The 21878-nt window shown below is 43.9% G+C and overlaps 1 protein-coding gene across 1 annotated transcript in view; it reads right to left on the bottom strand.

Annotated features, from left to right (window-relative positions):
• The window catches only part of LOC132403373 (dynein axonemal heavy chain 3-like), a 990878-nt gene that overhangs the window by 886373 nt on the left and 82627 nt on the right, over positions 1-21878 (bottom strand). The window lies entirely within an intron of this gene.

The following is a 21878-nucleotide window of genomic DNA, read 5'->3' as shown; positions in this document are numbered from 1 at the left end:
CATACTCAGTCACAGCTAAACTCAGTCACAGCTTAAATGCGTCACAACTAAACTCAGTTACAGCTCAAACTCAGTTACAGCGCAAACTCAGTCACAGCTCAAACTCAGTCACAGCTAAACTCAGTCACAGGTAAACTCAGTCACAGGTAAACTCAGTCACAGGTAAACTCAGTCACAGGTAAACTCAGTCACAGGTAAACTCAGTCACAGCTCAAGCTCAGTGACAGCTAAACTCAGTCACAGCTGAAACTCAGTTACAGTGCAAACTCAGTCACAGCTAAACTCAGTCACAGATCAAACTCAGTCACAGCGCAAACTCAGTAACAGCTAAACTCAGTCACAGTGCAAACTCAGTTACAGCGCAAACTCAGTCACAGCGCAAACTCTGTCACAGCTCAAACTCAGTCACAGATCAAACTCAGTCACAGATCAAACTCAGTCCCAGCTAAAATGAGTCACAGCTAAACTCAGTCATAGTTCAAACTCAGTCAAAGCTAAACTAAGTCACAGCTAAAGTCAGTCACAGTGCAAACACAGTCACAGCTAAACTCAGACACAGCTAAACTCAGTCACCGATCAAACTCAGTCACAGTGCAAACTCAGTCACAGCTCAAACACAGTACCAGCGCAAACAGTCACAGGTCAAACTCAGTCACAGCTAAAATCAGTAACAGCTAAACTCAGTCATAGTTCAAACTCAGTCAAAGCTAAACTAAGTCACAGCTAAAGTCAGTCACAGTGCAAACACAGTCACAGCTAAACTCAGACACAGCTAAACTCAGTCACCGATCAAACTCAGTCACAGTGCAAACTCAGTCACAGCTCAAACACAGTACCAGCGCAAACAGTCACAGGTCAAACTCAGTCACAGCTAAAATCAGTAACAGCTAAACTCAGTCATAGTTCAAACTCAGTCAAAGCTAAACTAAGTCACAGCTAAAGTCAGTCACAGTGCAAACACAGTCACAGCTAAACTCAGACACAGCTAAACTCAGTCACCGATCAAACTCAGTCACAGTGCAAACTCAGTCACAGATCAAACTCAGTGACAGGTCAAACTCAGTGACAGGTCAAACTCACTCACAGTTCAAACTCAGTCACAGATCAAACTCAGTCACAGCTAAACTCAGTCACAGCTCAAACTCAGTCACCGATCAAACTCAGTCACAGCTATACTCAGTCACAGATCAAACTCAGTCACAGTTAAACTCAGTCACAGTTAAAACTCAGTCACAGTTAAAACTCAGTCACAGATTAAAATCTGTCACCAGTCAAACACAGTTACAGCGCAAACTCAGTCACAGCTCAAACTCAGTCACAGTTAAACTCAGTCACAGATCAAACTCAGTCACAGCTAAACTCAGTTACATTTCAAACTCAGTCACAGCTGAACTTAATCACAGCTTAAATGCGTCACAGCTAAACTCAGTTACAGCTCAAACTCAGTTACAGCGCAAACTCAGTCACAGCGCAAACTCAGTCACAGTGCAAACTCAGTCACAGCTAAACTCAGTTACAGCTCAAACTCAGTTACAGCGCAAACTCAGTCACAGCTGAAACTCAGTTACAGTGCAAACTCAGTCACAGCTAAACTCAGTCACAGATCAAACTCAGTCACAGCGCAAACTCAGTAACAGCTAAACTCAGTCACAGATCAAACTCAGTCACAGCGCAAACTCTGTCACAGCTCAAACTCAGTCACAGATCAAACTCAGTCACAGCTAAACTCAGTCACCAATCAAACTCAGCCACAGCGCAAACACAGTCACAGATCAAACTCAGTCACAGTGTAAACTCAGTCGCAGCTAAACTCAGTGACAGCTAAACTCAGTCACAGTTCAAACTCAGTCACAGCTAAACTCAGACACGGCTAAAGTCAGTCACAGCTAAACTCAGTCACCGATCAAACTCAGTCACAGTTCAAACTCAGTAACAGCGCAAACACAGTCACTGCGCAAACTCAGTCACAGCTCAAACTCACTCACAGAACAAATTCAGTCACAGCTGAACTCAGTCACAGCTAAACTCAATCACAGTTAAAACTCAGTCACAGCTCAAACTCAGTCACAGCGCAACCTCAGTCACAGATCAAACTCAGTCACAGATCAAACTCAGTCACAGATCAAACTCAGTCACAGATCAAACACAGTCACAGCTAAACTCAGTCACAGCAGAAATTCAGTGACAGCTCAAACAGTGACAGATCAAACTCACTCACAGTTCAAACTCAGTCAGAGATCAAACTCAGTCACAGTGCAAACTCAGTCACAGATCAAACTCAGTGACAGGTCAAACTCACTCACAGTTCAAACTCAGTCAGAGATCAAACTCACTCACAGTTCAAACACAGTCACAGATCAAACTCAGTCACAGCTCAAACTCAGTCACAGCACAATCTCAGTCACAGATGAAACTCAGTGACAGCTAAACTCAGTCACCGATCCAACTCAGTCTCAGATCAAACTCAGTCACAGTTAAACTCAGTCACAGTTAAAACTCAGTCACAGATTAAAACTCAGTCACAGATTAAAATCTGTCACCAGTCAAACTCAGTTACAGCGCAAACTCAGTCACAGCTCAAACTCAGTCACAGTTAAACTCAGTCACAGATCAAACTCAATCACAGTTAAACTCAGTCACAGTTAAACTCAGTCACAGCTGAACTTAATCACAGCTTAAATGCGTCACAGCTAAACTCAGTCACAGCGCAAACTCAGTCACAGCGCAAACTCAGTCACAGCGCAAACTCAGTCACAGCTCAAACTCAGTCACAGTGCAAACTCAGTCACAGTGCAAACTCAGTCACAGTGCAAACTCAGTCACAGTGCAAACTCAGTCACAGCTCAAACTTAGTCACTGCGCACACTCAGTTACAGCTCAAACTCAGTCACAGTGCAAACTCAGTCACAGCTAAACTAAGTCACAGCTAAACTCAGTCACAGCTTAAATGCGTCACAACTAAACTCAGTTAGAGCGCAAACTCAGTCACAGCTCAAACTCAGTCACAGTTGAACTTAATCACAGCTTAAATGCGTCACAGCTAAACTCAGTCACAGCGCAAACTCAGTCACAGCTCAAACACAGTCACAGCTCAAACTCAGTCACAGTGCAAACTCAGTCACAGTGCAAACTCAGTCACAGTGCAAACTCAGTCACAGTGCAAACTCAGTCACAGCTCAAACTTAGTCACTGCGCACACTCAGTTACAGCTCAAACTCAGTCACAGTGCAAACTCAGTCACAGCTAAACTAAGTCACAGCTAAACTCAGTCACAGCTTAAATGCGTCACAACTAAACTCAGTTAGAGCGCAAACTCAGTCACAGCTCAAACTCAGTCACAGTTAAACTCAGTCACAGATCAAACTCAGTCACAGCTAAACTCAGTGACAGCTAAACTCAGACACATTTCAAACTCAGTCACAGCTGAACTTAATCACAGCTTAAATGCATCACAGCTAAACTCAGTTACAGCTCAAACTCAGTTACAGCGCAAACTCAGTCACAGCTCAAACTCAGTCACAGCTCAAACTCAGTCACAGCGCAAACTCAGTCACAGCGCAAACTCAGTCACAGCGCAAACTCAGTCACAGCGCAAACTCACTCACAGCTCAAACTTAGTCACTGCGCACACTCAGTTACAGCTCAAACTCAGTTACAGCTCAAACTCAGTTACAGCGCAAACTCAGTCACAGCTAAACTAAGTCACAGCTACACTCAGTCACAGTGCAAACTCAGTCACAGCTAAACTCAGTGACAGCTAAACTCAGTCACATTTCAAACTCCGTCACAGCTGAACTTAATCACAGCTTAAATGCGTCACAGCTAAACTCAGTCACAGCTCAAACACAGTAACAGCGCAAACAGTCACAGATCAAACTCAGTCACAGCTAAACTCAGTGACAGCTAAACTCAGTCATAGTTCAAACTCAGTCAAAGCTAAACTAAGTCACAGCTAAAGTCAGTCACAGTGCAAACACAGTCACAGCTAAACTCAGACACAGCTAAACTCAGTCACAGCTTAAATGCGTCACAACTAAACTCAGTTACAGCTCAAACTCAGTTACAGCGCAAACTCAGTCACAGCTCAAACTCAGTCACAGCTAAACTCAGTGACAGCTAAACTCAGTGACAGCTAAACTCAGTCACAGCTGAACTTAATCACAGCTTAAATGCATCACAGCTAAACTCAGTTACAGCTCAAACTCAGTTGCAGCGCAAACTCAGTCACAGCGCAAACTCAGTCACAGCGCAAACTCAGTCACAGCGCAAACTCAGTCACAGTGCAAACTCAGTCACAGTGCAAACTCAGTGACAGCTAAACTCAGTCACAGCTTAAATGCATCACAACTAAACTCAGTTAGAGCGCAAACTCAGTCACAGCTCAAACTCAGTCACAGTTAAACTCAGTCACAGATCAAACTCAGTCACAGCTAAACTCAGTGACAGCTAAACTCAGTCACATTTCAAACTCAGTCACAGCTCAAACTCAGTCACAGCTAAACACAGTCACAGATCAAACTCAGTCAGCGCAAACTCTGTCACAGCTCAAACTTAGTTACTGCGCAAACTCAGTCACAGCTAAACTAAGTCACAGCTACACTGTCACAGTGCATACTCAGTCACAGCTAAACTCAGTCACAGCTTAAATGCGTCACAACTAAACTCAGTTACAGCTCAAACTCAGTTACAGCGCAAACTCAGTCACAGCTCAAACTCAGTCACAGCTAAACTCAGTCACAGGTAAACTCAGTCACAGGTAAACTCAGTCACAGGTAAACTCAGTCACAGGTAAACTCAGTCACAGCTCAAGCTCAGTGACAGCTAAACTCAGTCACAGCTGAAACTCAGTTACAGTGCAAACTCAGTCACAGCTAAACTCAGTCACAGATCAAACTCAGTCACAGCGCAAACTCAGTTACAGCGCAAACTCAGTCACAGCGCAAACTCTGTCACAGCTCAAACTCAGTCACAGATCAAACTCAGTCACAGATCAAACTCAGTCCCAGCTAAAATGAGTCACAGCTAAACTCAGTCATAGTTCAAACTCAGTCAAAGCTAAACTAAGTCACAGCTAAAGTCAGTCACAGTGCAAACACAGTCACAGCTAAACTCAGACACAGCTAAACTCAGTCACCGATCAAACTCAGTCACAGTGCAAACTCAGTCACAGCTCAAACACAGTACCAGCGCAAACAGTCACAGGTCAAACTCAGTCACAGCTAAAATCAGTAACAGCTAAACTCAGTCATAGTTCAAACTCAGTCAAAGCTAAACTAAGTCACAGCTAAAGTCAGTCACAGTGCAAACACAGTCACAGCTAAACTCAGACACAGCTAAACTCAGTCACCGATCAAACTCAGTCACAGTGCAAACTCAGTCACAGCTCAAACACAGTACCAGCGCAAACAGTCACAGGTCAAACTCAGTCACAGCTAAAATCAGTAACAGCTAAACTCAGTCATAGTTCAAACTCAGTCAAAGCTAAACTAAGTCACAGCTAAAGTCAGTCACAGTGCAAACACAGTCACAGCTAAACTCAGACACAGCTAAACTCAGTCACCGATCAAACTCAGTCACAGTGCAAACTCAGTCACAGATCAAACTCAGTGACAGGTCAAACTCAGTGACAGGTCAAACTCACTCACAGTTCAAACTCAGTCACAGATCAAACTCAGTCACAGCTAAACTCAGTCACAGCTCAAACTCAGTCACCGATCAAACTCAGTCACAGCTATACTCAGTCACAGATCAAACTCAGTCACAGTTAAACTCAGTCACAGTTAAAACTCAGTCACAGTTAAAACTCAGTCACAGATTAAAATCTGTCACCAGTCAAACACAGTTACAGCGCAAACTCAGTCACAGCTCAAACTCAGTCACAGTTAAACTCAGTCACAGATCAAACTCAGTCACAGCTAAACTCAGTTACATTTCAAACTCAGTCACAGCTGAACTTAATCACAGCTTAAATGCGTCACAGCTAAACTCAGTTACAGCTCAAACTCAGTTACAGCGCAAACTCAGTCACAGCGCAAACTCAGTCACAGTGCAAACTCAGTCACAGCTAAACTCAGTTACAGCTCAAACTCAGTTACAGCGCAAACTCAGTCACAGCTGAAACTCAGTTACAGTGCAAACTCAGTCACAGCTAAACTCAGTCACAGATCAAACTCAGTCACAGCTAAACTAAGTCACAGCTACACTCAGTCACAGTGCAAACTCAGTCACAGCTAAACTCAGTGACAGCTAAACTCAGTCACATTTCAAACTCCGTCACAGCTGAACTTAATCACAGCTTAAATGCGTCACAGCTAAACTCAGTCACAGCTCAAACACAGTAACAGCGCAAACAGTCACAGATCAAACTCAGTCACAGCTAAACTCAGTGACAGCTAAACTCAGTCATAGTTCAAACTCAGTCAAAGCTAAACTAAGTCACAGCTAAAGTCAGTCACAGTGCAAACACAGTCACAGCTAAACTCAGACACAGCTAAACTCAGTCACAGCTTAAATGCGTCACAACTAAACTCAGTTACAGCTCAAACTCAGTTACAGCGCAAACTCAGTCACAGCTCAAACTCAGTCACAGCTAAACTCAGTGACAGCTAAACTCAGTGACAGCTAAACTCAGTCACAGCTGAACTTAATCACAGCTTAAATGCATCACAGCTAAACTCAGTTACAGCTCAAACTCAGTTGCAGCGCAAACTCAGTCACAGCGCAAACTCAGTCACAGCGCAAACTCAGTCACAGCGCAAACTCAGTCACAGTGCAAACTCAGTCACAGTGCAAACTCAGTGACAGCTAAACTCAGTCACAGCTTAAATGCATCACAACTAAACTCAGTTAGAGCGCAAACTCAGTCACAGCTCAAACTCAGTCACAGTTAAACTCAGTCACAGATCAAACTCAGTCACAGCTAAACTCAGTGACAGCTAAACTCAGTCACATTTCAAACTCAGTCACAGCTCAAACTCAGTCACAGCTAAACACAGTCACAGATCAAACTCAGTCAGCGCAAACTCTGTCACAGCTCAAACTTAGTTACTGCGCAAACTCAGTCACAGCTAAACTAAGTCACAGCTACACTGTCACAGTGCATACTCAGTCACAGCTAAACTCAGTCACAGCTTAAATGCGTCACAACTAAACTCAGTTACAGCTCAAACTCAGTTACAGCGCAAACTCAGTCACAGCTCAAACTCAGTCACAGCTAAACTCAGTCACAGGTAAACTCAGTCACAGGTAAACTCAGTCACAGGTAAACTCAGTCACAGGTAAACTCAGTCACAGCTCAAGCTCAGTGACAGCTAAACTCAGTCACAGCTGAAACTCAGTTACAGTGCAAACTCAGTCACAGCTAAACTCAGTCACAGATCAAACTCAGTCACAGCGCAAACTCAGTTACAGCGCAAACTCAGTCACAGCGCAAACTCTGTCACAGCTCAAACTCAGTCACAGATCAAACTCAGTCACAGATCAAACTCAGTCCCAGCTAAAATGAGTCACAGCTAAACTCAGTCATAGTTCAAACTCAGTCAAAGCTAAACTAAGTCACAGCTAAAGTCAGTCACAGTGCAAACACAGTCACAGCTAAACTCAGACACAGCTAAACTCAGTCACCGATCAAACTCAGTCACAGTGCAAACTCAGTCACAGCTCAAACACAGTACCAGCGCAAACAGTCACAGGTCAAACTCAGTCACAGCTAAAATCAGTAACAGCTAAACTCAGTCATAGTTCAAACTCAGTCAAAGCTAAACTAAGTCACAGCTAAAGTCAGTCACAGTGCAAACACAGTCACAGCTAAACTCAGACACAGCTAAACTCAGTCACCGATCAAACTCAGTCACAGTGCAAACTCAGTCACAGCTCAAACACAGTACCAGCGCAAACAGTCACAGGTCAAACTCAGTCACAGCTAAAATCAGTAACAGCTAAACTCAGTCATAGTTCAAACTCAGTCAAAGCTAAACTAAGTCACAGCTAAAGTCAGTCACAGTGCAAACACAGTCACAGCTAAACTCAGACACAGCTAAACTCAGTCACCGATCAAACTCAGTCACAGTGCAAACTCAGTCACAGATCAAACTCAGTGACAGGTCAAACTCAGTGACAGGTCAAACTCACTCACAGTTCAAACTCAGTCACAGATCAAACTCAGTCACAGCTAAACTCAGTCACAGCTCAAACTCAGTCACCGATCAAACTCAGTCACAGCTATACTCAGTCACAGATCAAACTCAGTCACAGTTAAACTCAGTCACAGTTAAAACTCAGTCACAGTTAAAACTCAGTCACAGATTAAAATCTGTCACCAGTCAAACACAGTTACAGCGCAAACTCAGTCACAGCTCAAACTCAGTCACAGTTAAACTCAGTCACAGATCAAACTCAGTCACAGCTAAACTCAGTTACATTTCAAACTCAGTCACAGCTGAACTTAATCACAGCTTAAATGCGTCACAGCTAAACTCAGTTACAGCTCAAACTCAGTTACAGCGCAAACTCAGTCACAGCGCAAACTCAGTCACAGTGCAAACTCAGTCACAGCTAAACTCAGTTACAGCTCAAACTCAGTTACAGCGCAAACTCAGTCACAGCTGAAACTCAGTTACAGTGCAAACTCAGTCACAGCTAAACTCAGTCACAGATCAAACTCAGTCACAGCGCAAACTCAGTAACAGCTAAACTCAGTCACAGATCAAACTCAGTCACAGCGCAAACTCTGTCACAGCTCAAACTCAGTCACAGATCAAACTCAGTCACAGCTAAACTCAGTCACCAATCAAACTCAGCCACAGCGCAAACACAGTCACAGATCAAACTCAGTCACAGTGTAAACTCAGTCGCAGCTAAACTCAGTGACAGCTAAACTCAGTCACAGTTCAAACTCAGTCACAGCTAAACTCAGACACGGCTAAAGTCAGTCACAGCTAAACTCAGTCACCGATCAAACTCAGTCACAGTTCAAACTCAGTAACAGCGCAAACACAGTCACTGCGCAAACTCAGTCACAGCTCAAACTCACTCACAGAACAAATTCAGTCACAGCTGAACTCAGTCACAGCTAAACTCAATCACAGTTAAAACTCAGTCACAGCTCAAACTCAGTCACAGCGCAACCTCAGTCACAGATCAAACTCAGTCACAGATCAAACTCAGTCACAGATCAAACTCAGTCACAGATCAAACTCAGTCACAGATCAAACACAGTCACAGCTAAACTCAGTCACAGCAGAAATTCAGTGACAGCTCAAACAGTGACAGATCAAACTCACTCACAGTTCAAACTCAGTCAGAGATCAAACTCAGTCACAGTGCAAACTCAGTCACAGATCAAACTCAGTGACAGGTCAAACTCACTCACAGTTCAAACTCAGTCAGAGATCAAACTCACTCACAGTTCAAACACAGTCACAGATCAAACTCAGTCACAGCTCAAACTCAGTCACAGCACAATCTCAGTCACAGATGAAACTCAGTGACAGCTAAACTCAGTCACCGATCCAACTCAGTCACAGATCAAACTCAGTCACAGTTAAACTCAGTCACAGTTAAAACTCAGTCACAGATTAAAACTCAGTCACAGATTAAAATCTGTCACCAGTCAAACTCAGTTACAGCGCAAACTCAGTCACAGCTCAAACTCAGTCACAGTTAAACTCAGTCACAGATCAAACTCAATCACAGTTAAACTCAGTCACAGTTAAACTCAGTCACAGCTGAACTTAATCACAGCTTAAATGCGTCACAGCTAAACTCAGTCACAGCGCAAACTCAGTCACAGCGCAAACTCAGTCACAGCGCAAACTCAGTCACAGCTCAAACTCAGTCACAGTGCAAACTCAGTCACAGTGCAAACTCAGTCACAGTGCAAACTCAGTCACAGTGCAAACTCAGTCACAGCTCAAACTTAGTCACTGCGCACACTCAGTTACAGCTCAAACTCAGTCACAGTGCAAACTCAGTCACAGCTAAACTAAGTCACAGCTAAACTCAGTCACAGCTTAAATGCGTCACAACTAAACTCAGTTAGAGCGCAAACTCAGTCACAGCTCAAACTCAGTCACAGTTGAACTTAATCACAGCTTAAATGCGTCACAGCTAAACTCAGTCACAGCGCAAACTCAGTCACAGCTCAAACACAGTCACAGCTCAAACTCAGTCACAGTGCAAACTCAGTCACAGTGCAAACTCAGTCACAGTGCAAACTCAGTCACAGTGCAAACTCAGTCACAGCTCAAACTTAGTCACTGCGCACACTCAGTTACAGCTCAAACTCAGTCACAGTGCAAACTCAGTCACAGCTAAACTAAGTCACAGCTAAACTCAGTCACAGCTTAAATGCGTCACAACTAAACTCAGTTAGAGCGCAAACTCAGTCACAGCTCAAACTCAGTCACAGTTAAACTCAGTCACAGATCAAACTCAGTCACAGCTAAACTCAGTGACAGCTAAACTCAGACACATTTCAAACTCAGTCACAGCTGAACTTAATCACAGCTTAAATGCATCACAGCTAAACTCAGTTACAGCTCAAACTCAGTTACAGCGCAAACTCAGTCACAGCTCAAACTCAGTCACAGCTCAAACTCAGTCACAGCGCAAACTCAGTCACAGCGCAAACTCAGTCACAGCGCAAACTCACTCACAGCTCAAACTTAGTCACTGCGCACACTCAGTTACAGCTCAAACTCAGTTACAGCTCAAACTCAGTTACAGCGCAAACTCAGTCACAGCTAAACTAAGTCACAGCTACACTCAGTCACAGTGCAAACTCAGTCACAGCTAAACTCAGTGACAGCTAAACTCAGTCACATTTCAAACTCCGTCACAGCTGAACTTAATCACAGCTTAAATGCGTCACAGCTAAACTCAGTCACAGCTCAAACACAGTAACAGCGCAAACAGTCACAGATCAAACTCAGTCACAGCTAAACTCAGTGACAGCTAAACTCAGTCATAGTTCAAACTCAGTCAAAGCTAAACTAAGTCACAGCTAAAGTCAGTCACAGTGCAAACACAGTCACAGCTAAACTCAGACACAGCTAAACTCAGTCACAGCTTAAATGCGTCACAACTAAACTCAGTTACAGCTCAAACTCAGTTACAGCGCAAACTCAGTCACAGCTCAAACTCAGTCACAGCTAAACTCAGTGACAGCTAAACTCAGTGACAGCTAAACTCAGTCACAGCTGAACTTAATCACAGCTTAAATGCATCACAGCTAAACTCAGTTACAGCTCAAACTCAGTTGCAGCGCAAACTCAGTCACAGCGCAAACTCAGTCACAGCGCAAACTCAGTCACAGCGCAAACTCAGTCACAGTGCAAACTCAGTCACAGTGCAAACTCAGTGACAGCTAAACTCAGTCACAGCTTAAATGCATCACAACTAAACTCAGTTAGAGCGCAAACTCAGTCACAGCTCAAACTCAGTCACAGTTAAACTCAGTCACAGATCAAACTCAGTCACAGCTAAACTCAGTGACAGCTAAACTCAGTCACATTTCAAACTCAGTCACAGCTCAAACTCAGTCACAGCTAAACACAGTCACAGATCAAACTCAGTCAGCGCAAACTCTGTCACAGCTCAAACTTAGTTACTGCGCAAACTCAGTCACAGCTAAACTAAGTCACAGCTACACTGTCACAGTGCATACTCAGTCACAGCTAAACTCAGTCACAGCTTAAATGCGTCACAACTAAACTCAGTTACAGCTCAAACTCAGTTACAGCGCAAACTCAGTCACAGCTCAAACTCAGTCACAGCTAAACTCAGTCACAGGTAAACTCAGTCACAGGTAAACTCAGTCACAGGTAAACTCAGTCACAGCTCAAGCTCAGTGACAGCTAAACTCAGTCACAGCTGAAACTCAGTTACAGTGCAAACTCAGTCACAGCTAAACTCAGTCACAGATCAAACTCAGTCACAGCGCAAACTCAGTAACAGCTAAACTCAGTCACAGATCAAACTCAGTCACAGCGCAAACTCTGTCACAGCTCAAACTCAGTCACAGATCAAACTCAGTCACAGCTAAACTCAGTCACCAATCAAACTCAGCCACAGCGCAAACACAGTCACAGATCAAACTCAGTCACAGCTAAACTCAGTCACCAATCAAACTCAGTCACAGTGTAAACTCAGTCACAGCTAAACTCAGTGACAGCTAAACTCAGTCACAGTTCAAACTCAGTCACAGCTAAACTCAGACACGGCTAAAGTCAGTCACAGCTAAACTCAGTCACCGATCAAACTCAGTCACAGTTCAAACTCAGTAACAGCGCAAACACAGTCACTGCGCAAACTCAGTCACAGATCAAACTCAGTCACAGATCAAACTCAGTCACAGATCAAACTCAGTCACAGCTCAAACTCACTCACAGATCAAATTCAGTCACAGATCAAACTCAGTCACAGCTCAAACTCACTCACAGATCAAATTCACTCACAGATCAAATTCAGTCACAGATCAAACTCAATCACAGTTAAAACTCAGTCACAGCTCAACCTCAGTCACAGCGCAACCTCAGTCACAGTGCAAACTCAGTCACAGATCAAACTCAGTCACAGATCAAACTCAGTCACAGATCAAACTCAGTCACAGATCAAACACAGTCACAGCTAAACTCAGTCACAGCTCAAACTCAGTCACAGATCAAACTCACTCACAGTTCAAACTCAGTCAGAGATCAAACTCACTCACAGTTCAAACACAGTCACAGATCAAACTCAGTCACAGCTCAAACTCAGTCACAGCACAATCTCAGTCACAGATGAAACTCAGTGACAGCTAAACTCAGTCACCGATCCAACTCAGTCACAGATCAAACTCAGTCACAGTTAAACTCAGTCACAGTTAAAACTCAGTCACAGATTAAAACTCAGTCACAGATTAAAATCTGTCACCAGTCAAACTCAGTTACAGCGCAAACTCAGTCACAGCTCAAACTCAGTCACAGTTAAACTCAGTCACAGATCAAACTCAATCACAGTTAAACTCAGTCACAGTTAAACTCAGTCACAGCTGAACTTAATCACAGCTTAAATGCGTCACAGCTAAACTCAGTCACAGCGCAAACTCAGTCACAGCGCAAACTCAGTCACAGCGCAAACTCAGTCACAGCTCAAACTCAGTCACAGTGCAAACTCAGTCACAGTGCAAACTCAGTCACAGTGCAAACTCAGTCACAGTGCAAACTCAGTCACAGCTCAAACTTAGTCACTGCGCACACTCAGTTACAGCTCAAACTCAGTCACAGTGCAAACTCAGTCACAGCTAAACTAAGTCACAGCTAAACTCAGTCACAGCTTAAATGCGTCACAACTAAACTCAGTTAGAGCGCAAACTCAGTCACAGCTCAAACTCAGTCACAGTTGAACTTAATCACAGCTTAAATGCGTCACAGCTAAACTCAGTCACAGCGCAAACTCAGTCACAGCTCAAACACAGTCACAGCTCAAACTCAGTCACAGTGCAAACTCAGTCACAGTGCAAACTCAGTCACAGTGCAAACTCAGTCACAGCTCAAACTTAGTCACTGCGCACACTCAGTTACAGCTCAAACTCAGTCACAGTGCAAACTCAGTCACAGCTAAACTAAGTCACAGCTAAACTCAGTCACAGCTTAAATGCGTCACAACTAAACTCAGTTAGAGCGCAAACTCAGTCACAGCTCAAACTCAGTCACAGTTAAACTCAGTCACAGATCAAACTCAGTCACAGCTAAACTCAGTGACAGCTAAACTCAGACACATTTCAAACTCAGTTACAGCTCAAACTCAGTCACAGTGCAAACTCAGTCACAGCTAAACTAAGTCACAGCTAAACTCAGTCACAGCTTAAATGCGTCACAACTAAACTCAGTTAGAGCGCAAACTCAGTCACAGCTCAAACTCAGTCACAGTTAAACTCAGTCACAGATCAAACTCAGTCACAGCTAAACTCAGTGACAGCTAAACTCAGACACATTTCAAACTCAGTCACAGCTGAACTTAATCACAGCTTAAATGCATCACAGCTAAACTCAGTTACAGCTCAAACTCAGTTACAGCGCAAACTCAGTCACAGCTCAAACTCAGTCACAGCTCAAACTCAGTCACAGCGCAAACTCAGTCACAGCGCAAACTCAGTCACAGCGCAAACTCAGTCACAGCGCAAACTCACTCACAGCTCAAACTTAGTCACTGCGCACACTCAGTTACAGCTCAAACTCAGTTACAGCTCAAACTCAGTTACAGCGCAAACTCAGTCACAGCTAAACTAAGTCACAGCTACACTCAGTCACAGTGCAAACTCAGTCACAGCTAAACTCAGTGACAGCTAAACTCAGTCACATTTCAAACTCCGTCACAGCTGAACTTAATCACAGCTTAAATGCGTCACAGCTAAACTCAGTCACAGCTCAAACACAGTAACAGCGCAAACAGTCACAGATCAAACTCAGTCACAGCTAAACTCAGTGACAGCTAAACTCAGTCATAGTTCAAACTCAGTCAAAGCTAAACTAAGTCACAGCTAAAGTCAGTCACAGTGCAAACACAGTCACAGCTAAACTCAGACACAGCTAAACTCAGTCACAGCTTAAATGCGTCACAACTAAACTCAGTTACAGCTCAAACTCAGTTACAGCGCAAACTCAGTCACAGCTCAAACTCAGTCACAGCTAAACTCAGTGACAGCTAAACTCAGTGACAGCTAAACTCAGTCACAGCTGAACTTAATCACAGCTTAAATGCATCACAGCTAAACTCAGTTACAGCTCAAACTCAGTTGCAGCGCAAACTCAGTCACAGCGCAAACTCAGTCACAGCGCAAACTCAGTCACAGCGCAAACTCAGTCACAGTGCAAACTCAGTCACAGTGCAAACTCAGTGACAGCTAAACTCAGTCACAGCTTAAATGCATCACAACTAAACTCAGTTAGAGCGCAAACTCAGTCACAGCTCAAACTCAGTCACAGTTAAACTCAGTCACAGATCAAACTCAGTCACAGCTAAACTCAGTGACAGCTAAACTCAGTCACATTTCAAACTCAGTCACAGCTCAAACTCAGTCACAGCTAAACACAGTCACAGATCAAACTCAGTCAGCGCAAACTCTGTCACAGCTCAAACTTAGTTACTGCGCAAACTCAGTCACAGCTAAACTAAGTCACAGCTACACTGTCACAGTGCATACTCAGTCACAGCTAAACTCAGTCACAGCTTAAATGCGTCACAACTAAACTCAGTTACAGCTCAAACTCAGTTACAGCGCAAACTCAGTCACAGCTCAAACTCAGTCACAGCTAAACTCAGTCACAGGTAAACTCAGTCACAGGTAAACTCAGTCACAGGTAAACTCAGTCACAGGTAAACTCAGTCACAGGTAAACTCAGTCACAGCTCAAGCTCAGTGACAGCTAAACTCAGTCACAGCTGAAACTCAGTTACAGTGCAAACTCAGTCACAGCTAAACTCAGTCACAGATCAAACTCAGTCACAGCGCAAACTCAGTAACAGCTAAACTCAGTCACAGATCAAACTCAGTCACAGCGCAAACTCTGTCACAGCTCAAACTCAGTCACAGATCAAACTCAGTCACAGCTAAACTCAGTCACCAATCAAACTCAGCCACAGCGCAAACACAGTCACAGATCAAACTCAGTCACAGCTAAACTCAGTCACCAATCAAACTCAGTCACAGTGTAAACTCAGTCACAGCTAAACTCAGTGACAGCTAAACTCAGTCACAGTTCAAACTCAGTCACAGCTAAACTCAGACACGGCTAAAGTCAGTCACAGCTAAACTCAGTCACCGATCAAACTCAGTCACAGTTCAAACTCAGTAACAGCGCAAACACAGTCACTGCGCAAACTCAGTCACAGATCAAACTCAGTCACAGATCAAACTCAGTCACAGATCAAACTCAGTCACAGCTCAAACTCACTCACAGATCAAATTCAGTCACAGATCAAACTCAGTCACAGCTCAAACTCACTCACAGATCAAATTCACTCACAGATCAAATTCAGTCACAGATCAAACTCAATCACAGTTAAAACTCAGTCACAGCTCAACCTCAGTCACAGCGCAACCTCAGTCACAGTGCAAACTCAGTCACAGATCAAACTCAGTCACAGATCAAACTCAGTCACAGATCAAACTCAGTCACAGATCAAACACAGTCACAGCTAAACTCAGTCACAGCTCAAGCTCAGTGACAGCTAAACTCAGTCACAGCTGAACTTAATCACAGCTTAAATGCGTCACAGCTAAACTCAGTCACAGTTAAACTCAGTCACAGCTCAAACTCAGTCACAGTTAAACTCAGTCACAGATCAAACTCAGTCACAGTTAAACTCAGTCACAGCTCAAACTCAGTCACAGTTAAACTCAGTCACAGCTCAAACTCAGTCACAGTTAAACTCAGTCACAGCTCAAACTCAGTCACAGCTAAACTCAGTGACAGCTAAACTCAGTGACAGCTAAACTCAGTCACAGCTGAACTTAATCACAGCTTAAATGCATCACAGCTAAACTCAGTTACAGCTCAAACTCAGTTGCAGCGCAAACTCAGTCACAGCGCAAACTCAGTCACAGCGCAAACTCAGTCACAGCGCAAACTCAGTCACAGTGCAAACTCAGTCACAGTGCAAACTCAGTGACAGCTAAACTCAGTCACAGCTTAAATGCATCACAACTAAACTCAGTTAGAGCGCAAACTCAGTCACAGCTCAAACTCAGTCACAGTTAAACTCAGTCACAGATCAAACTCAGTCACAGCTAAACTCAGTGACAGCTATACTCAGTCACATTTCAAACTCAGTCACAGCTGAACTTAATCTCAGCTTAAATGCGTCACAGCTAAACTCAGTTACAGCGCAAACTCAGTCACAGCGCAAACTCAGTCACAGCTCAAACTTAGTCACTGCGCACACTCAGTTACAGCGCAAACTCAGTCACAGCTAAACTAAGTCACAGCTGCACTCAGTCACAGTGCAAACTCAGTCACAGCTAAACTCAGTGACAGCTAAACTCAGTCACAGCTTAAATGCGTCACAACTAAACTCAGTTAGAGCGCAAACTCAGTCACAGTTAAACTCAGTCACAGATCAAACTCAGTCACAGCTAAACTCAGTGACAGCTAAACTCAGTCACATTTCAAACTCAGTCACAGCTCAAACTCAGTCACAGCTCAAACTCAGTCACAGCTAAACTCAGTCACAGCTAAACTCAGTCACAGCTAAACTCAGTCACAGCGCAAACTCTGTCACAGCGCAAACTCTGTCACAGCTCAAACTTAGTTACTGCGCAAACTCAGTCACAGCTAAACTAAGTCACAGCTACACTGTCACAGTGCATACTCAGTCACAGCTAAACTCAGTCACAGCTTAAATGCGTCACAACTAAACTCAGTTACAGCTCAAACTCAGTCACAGCTCAAACTCAGTCACAGCTCAAACTCAGTCACAGCTAAACTCAGTCACAGGTAAACTCAGTCACAGGTAAACTCAGTCACAGCTCAAGCTCAGTGACAGCTAAACTCAGTCACAGCTGAAACTCAGTTACAGTGCAAACTCAGTCACAGCTAAACTCAGTCACAGATCAAACTCAGTCACAGCGCAAACTCAGTAACAGCTAAACTCAGTCACAGCGCAAACTCTGTCACAGCTCAAACTCAGTCACAGCTCAAACTCAGTCACAGCTCAAACTCAGTCACAGCTCAAACTCAGTCACAGCTAAACTCAGTCACAGGTAAACTCAGTCACAGTTAAACTCAGTCACAGCTCAAACTCAGTCACAGTTAAACTCAGTCACAGCTCAAACTCAGTCACAGCTAAACTCAGTGACAGCTAAACTCAGTGACAGCTAAACTCAGTCACAGCTGAACTTAATCACAGCTTAAATGCATCACAGCTAAACTCAGTTACAGCTCAAACTCAGTTGCAGCGCAAACTCAGTCACAGCGCAAACTCAGTCACAGCGCAAACTCAGTCACAGCGCAAACTCAGTCACAGTGCAAACTCAGTCACAGTGCAAACTCAGTGACAGCTAAACTCAGTCACAGCTTAAATGCATCACAACTAAACTCAGTTAGAGCGCAAACTCAGTCACAGCTCAAACTCAGTCACAGTTAAACTCAGTCACAGATCAAACTCAGTCACAGCTAAACTCAGTGACAGCTATACTCAGTCACATTTCAAACTCAGTCACAGCTGAACTTAATCTCAGCTTAAATGCGTCACAGCTAAACTCAGTTACAGCGCAAACTCAGTCACAGCGCAAACTCAGTCACAGCTCAAACTTAGTCACTGCGCACACTCAGTTACAGCGCAAACTCAGTCACAGCTAAACTAAGTCACAGCTGCACTCAGTCACAGTGCAAACTCAGTCACAGCTAAACTCAGTGACAGCTAAACTCAGTCACAGCTTAAATGCGTCACAACTAAACTCAGTTAGAGCGCAAACTCAGTCACAGTTAAACTCAGTCACAGATCAAACTCAGTCACAGCTAAACTCAGTGACAGCTAAACTCAGTCACATTTCAAACTCAGTCACAGCTCAAACTCAGTCACAGCTCAAACTCAGTCACAGCTAAACTCAGTCACAGCTAAACTCAGTCACAGCTAAACTCAGTCACAGCGCAAACTCTGTCACAGCGCAAACTCTGTCACAGCTCAAACTTAGTTACTGCGCAAACTCAGTCACAGCTAAACTAAGTCACAGCTACACTGTCACAGTGCATACTCAGTCACAGCTAAACTCAGTCACAGCTTAAATGCGTCACAACTAAACTCAGTTACAGCTCAAACTCAGTCACAGCTCAAACTCAGTCACAGCTAAACTCAGTCACAGGTAAACTCAGTCACAGGTAAACTCAGTCACAGCTAAACTCAGTCACAGGTAAACTCAGTCACAGCTAAACTCAGTCACAGGTAAACTCAGTCACAGGTAAACTCAGTCACAGCTCAAGCTCAGTGACAGCTAAACTCAGTCACAGCTGAAACTCAGTTACAGTGCAAACTCAGTCACAGCTAAACTCAGTAACAGATCAAACACAGTCACTGCGCAAACTCAGTCACAGATCAAACTCAGTCACAGATCAAACTCAGTCACAGATCAAACTCAGTCACAGCTCAAACTCACTCACAGATCAAATTCAGTCACAGATCAAACTCAGTCACAGCTCAAACTCACTCACAGATCAAATTCACTCACAGATCAAATTCAGTCACAGATCAAACTCAATCACAGTTAAAACTCAGTCACAGCTCAACCTCAGTCACAGCGCAACCTCAGTCACAGTGCAAACTCAGTCACAGATCAAACTCAGTCACAGATCAAACTCAGTCACAGATCAAACTCAGTCACAGATCAAACACAGTCACAGCTAAACTCAGTCACAGCTCAAGCTCAGTGACAGCTAAACTCAGTCACAGCTGAACTTAATCACAGCTTAAATGCGTCACAGCTAAACTCAGTCACAGTTAAACTCAGTCACAGCTCAAACTCAGTCACAGTTAAACTCAGTCACAGATCAAACTCAGTCACAGTTAAACTCAGTCACAGCTCAAACTCAGTCACAGTTAAACTCAGTCACAGCTCAAACTCAGTCACAGTTAAACTCAGTCACAGCTCAAACTCAGTCACAGCTAAACTCAGTGACAGCTAAACTCAGTGACAGCTAAACTCAGTCACAGCTGAACTTAATCACAGCTTAAATGCATCACAGCTAAACTCAGTTACAGCTCAAACTCAGTTGCAGCGCAAACTCAGTCACAGCGCAAACTCAGTCACAGCGCAAACTCAGTCACAGCGCAAACTCAGTCACAGTGCAAACTCAGTCACAGTGCAAACTCAGTGACAGCTAAACTCAGTCACAGCTTAAATGCATCACAACTAAACTCAGTTAGAGCGCAAACTCAGTCACAGCTCAAACTCAGTCACAGTTAAACTCAGTCACAGATCAAACTCAGTCACAGCTAAACTCAGTGACAGCTATACTCAGTCACATTTCAAACTCAGTCACAGCTGAACTTAATCTCAGCTTAAATGCGTCACAGCTAAACTCAGTTACAGCGCAAACTCAGTCACAGCGCAAACTCAGTCACAGCTCAAACTTAGTCACTGCGCACACTCAGTTACAGCGCAAACTCAGTCACAGCTAAACTAAGTCACAGCTGCACTCAGTCACAGTGCAAACTCAGTCACAGCTAAACTCAGTGACAGCTAAACTCAGTCACAGCTTAAATGCGTCACAACTAAACTCAGTTAGAGCGCAAACTCAGTCACAGTTAAACTCAGTCACAGATCAAACTCAGTCACAGCTAAACTCAGTGACAGCTAAACTCAGTCACATTTCAAACTCAGTCACAGCTCAAACTCAGTCACAGCTCAAACTCAGTCACAGCTAAACTCAGTCACAGCTAAACTCAGTCACAGCTAAACTCAGTCACAGCGCAAACTCTGTCACAGCGCAAACTCTGTCACAGCTCAAACTTAGTTACTGCGCAAACTCAGTCACAGCTAAACTAAGTCACAGCTACACTGTCACAGTGCATACTCAGTCACAGCTAAACTCAGTCACAGCTTAAATGCGTCACAACTAAACTCAGTTACAGCTCAAACTCAGTCACAGCTCAAACTCAGTCACAGCTCAAACTCAGTCACAGCTAAACTCAGTCACAGGTAAACTCAGTCACAGGTAAACTCAGTCACAGCTCAAGCTCAGTGACAGCTAAACTCAGTCACAGCTGAAACTCAGTTACAGTGCAAACTCAGTCACAGCTAAACTCAGTCACAGATCAAACTCAGTCACAGCGCAAACTCAGTAACAGCTAAACTCAGTCACAGCGCAAACTCTGTCACAGCTCAAACTCAGTCACAGATCAAACTCAGTCACAGATCAAACTCAGTCACAGCTAAACTCAGTCACAGCTAAACTCAGTCACAGCTAAACTCAGTCACCAATCAAACTCAGCCACAGCGCAAACACAGTCACAAATCAAACTCAGTCACAGCTAAACTCAGTGACAGCTAAACTCAGTCACAGTTCAAACTCAGTCACAGCTAAACTCAGACACAGCTAAAGTCAGTCACAGCTAAACTCAGTCACCGATCAAACTCAGTCACAGTTCAAACTCAGTAACAGCGCAAACACAGTCACTGCGCAAACTCAGTCACAGATCAAACTCAGTCACAGATCAAACTCAGTCACAGATCAAACTCAGTCACAGATCAAACTCAGTCACAGATCAAACTCAGTCACAGATCAAACTCAGTCACAGCTCAAACTCACTCACAGATCAAATTCAGTCACAGATCAAACTCAGTCACAGCTAAACTCAGTGACAGCTAAACTCAGTCACATTTCAAACTCAGTCACAGCTGAACTTAATCACAGCTTAAATGCGTCACAGCTGAAACTCAGTTACACTGCAAACTCAGTTACAGCGCAAACTCAGTTACAGTGCAAACTCAGTTACAGTGCAAACTCAGTCACAGCTAAACTAAGTCACAGCTACACTCAGTCACAGTGCAAACTCAGTCACAGCTAAACTCAGTGACAGCTAAACTCAGTCACAGCTTAAATGAGTCACAACTAAACTCAGTTACACTGCAAACTCAGTTACAGCGCAAACTCAGTTACAGTGCAAACTCAGTCACAGCTAAACTAAGTCACAGCTACACTCAGTCACAGTGCAAACTCAGTCACAGCTAAACTCAGTGACAGCTAAACTCAGTCACAGCTTAAATGAGTCACAACTAAACTCAGTTACAGCGCAAACTCAGTTACAGCACAAACTCAGTTACAGCACAAACTCAGTTACAGCACAAACTCAGTTACAGCACAAACTCAGTTACAGCGCAAACTCAGTCACAGCTCAAGC

This window comes from Hypanus sabinus, chromosome 13 (genome assembly GCF_030144855.1).
Source record: "Hypanus sabinus isolate sHypSab1 chromosome 13, sHypSab1.hap1, whole genome shotgun sequence".
Classification (NCBI taxonomy): Eukaryota; Metazoa; Chordata; class Chondrichthyes; order Myliobatiformes; family Dasyatidae; genus Hypanus; species Hypanus sabinus.
This window is presented reverse-complemented; position numbering and strand designations above follow the sequence as displayed.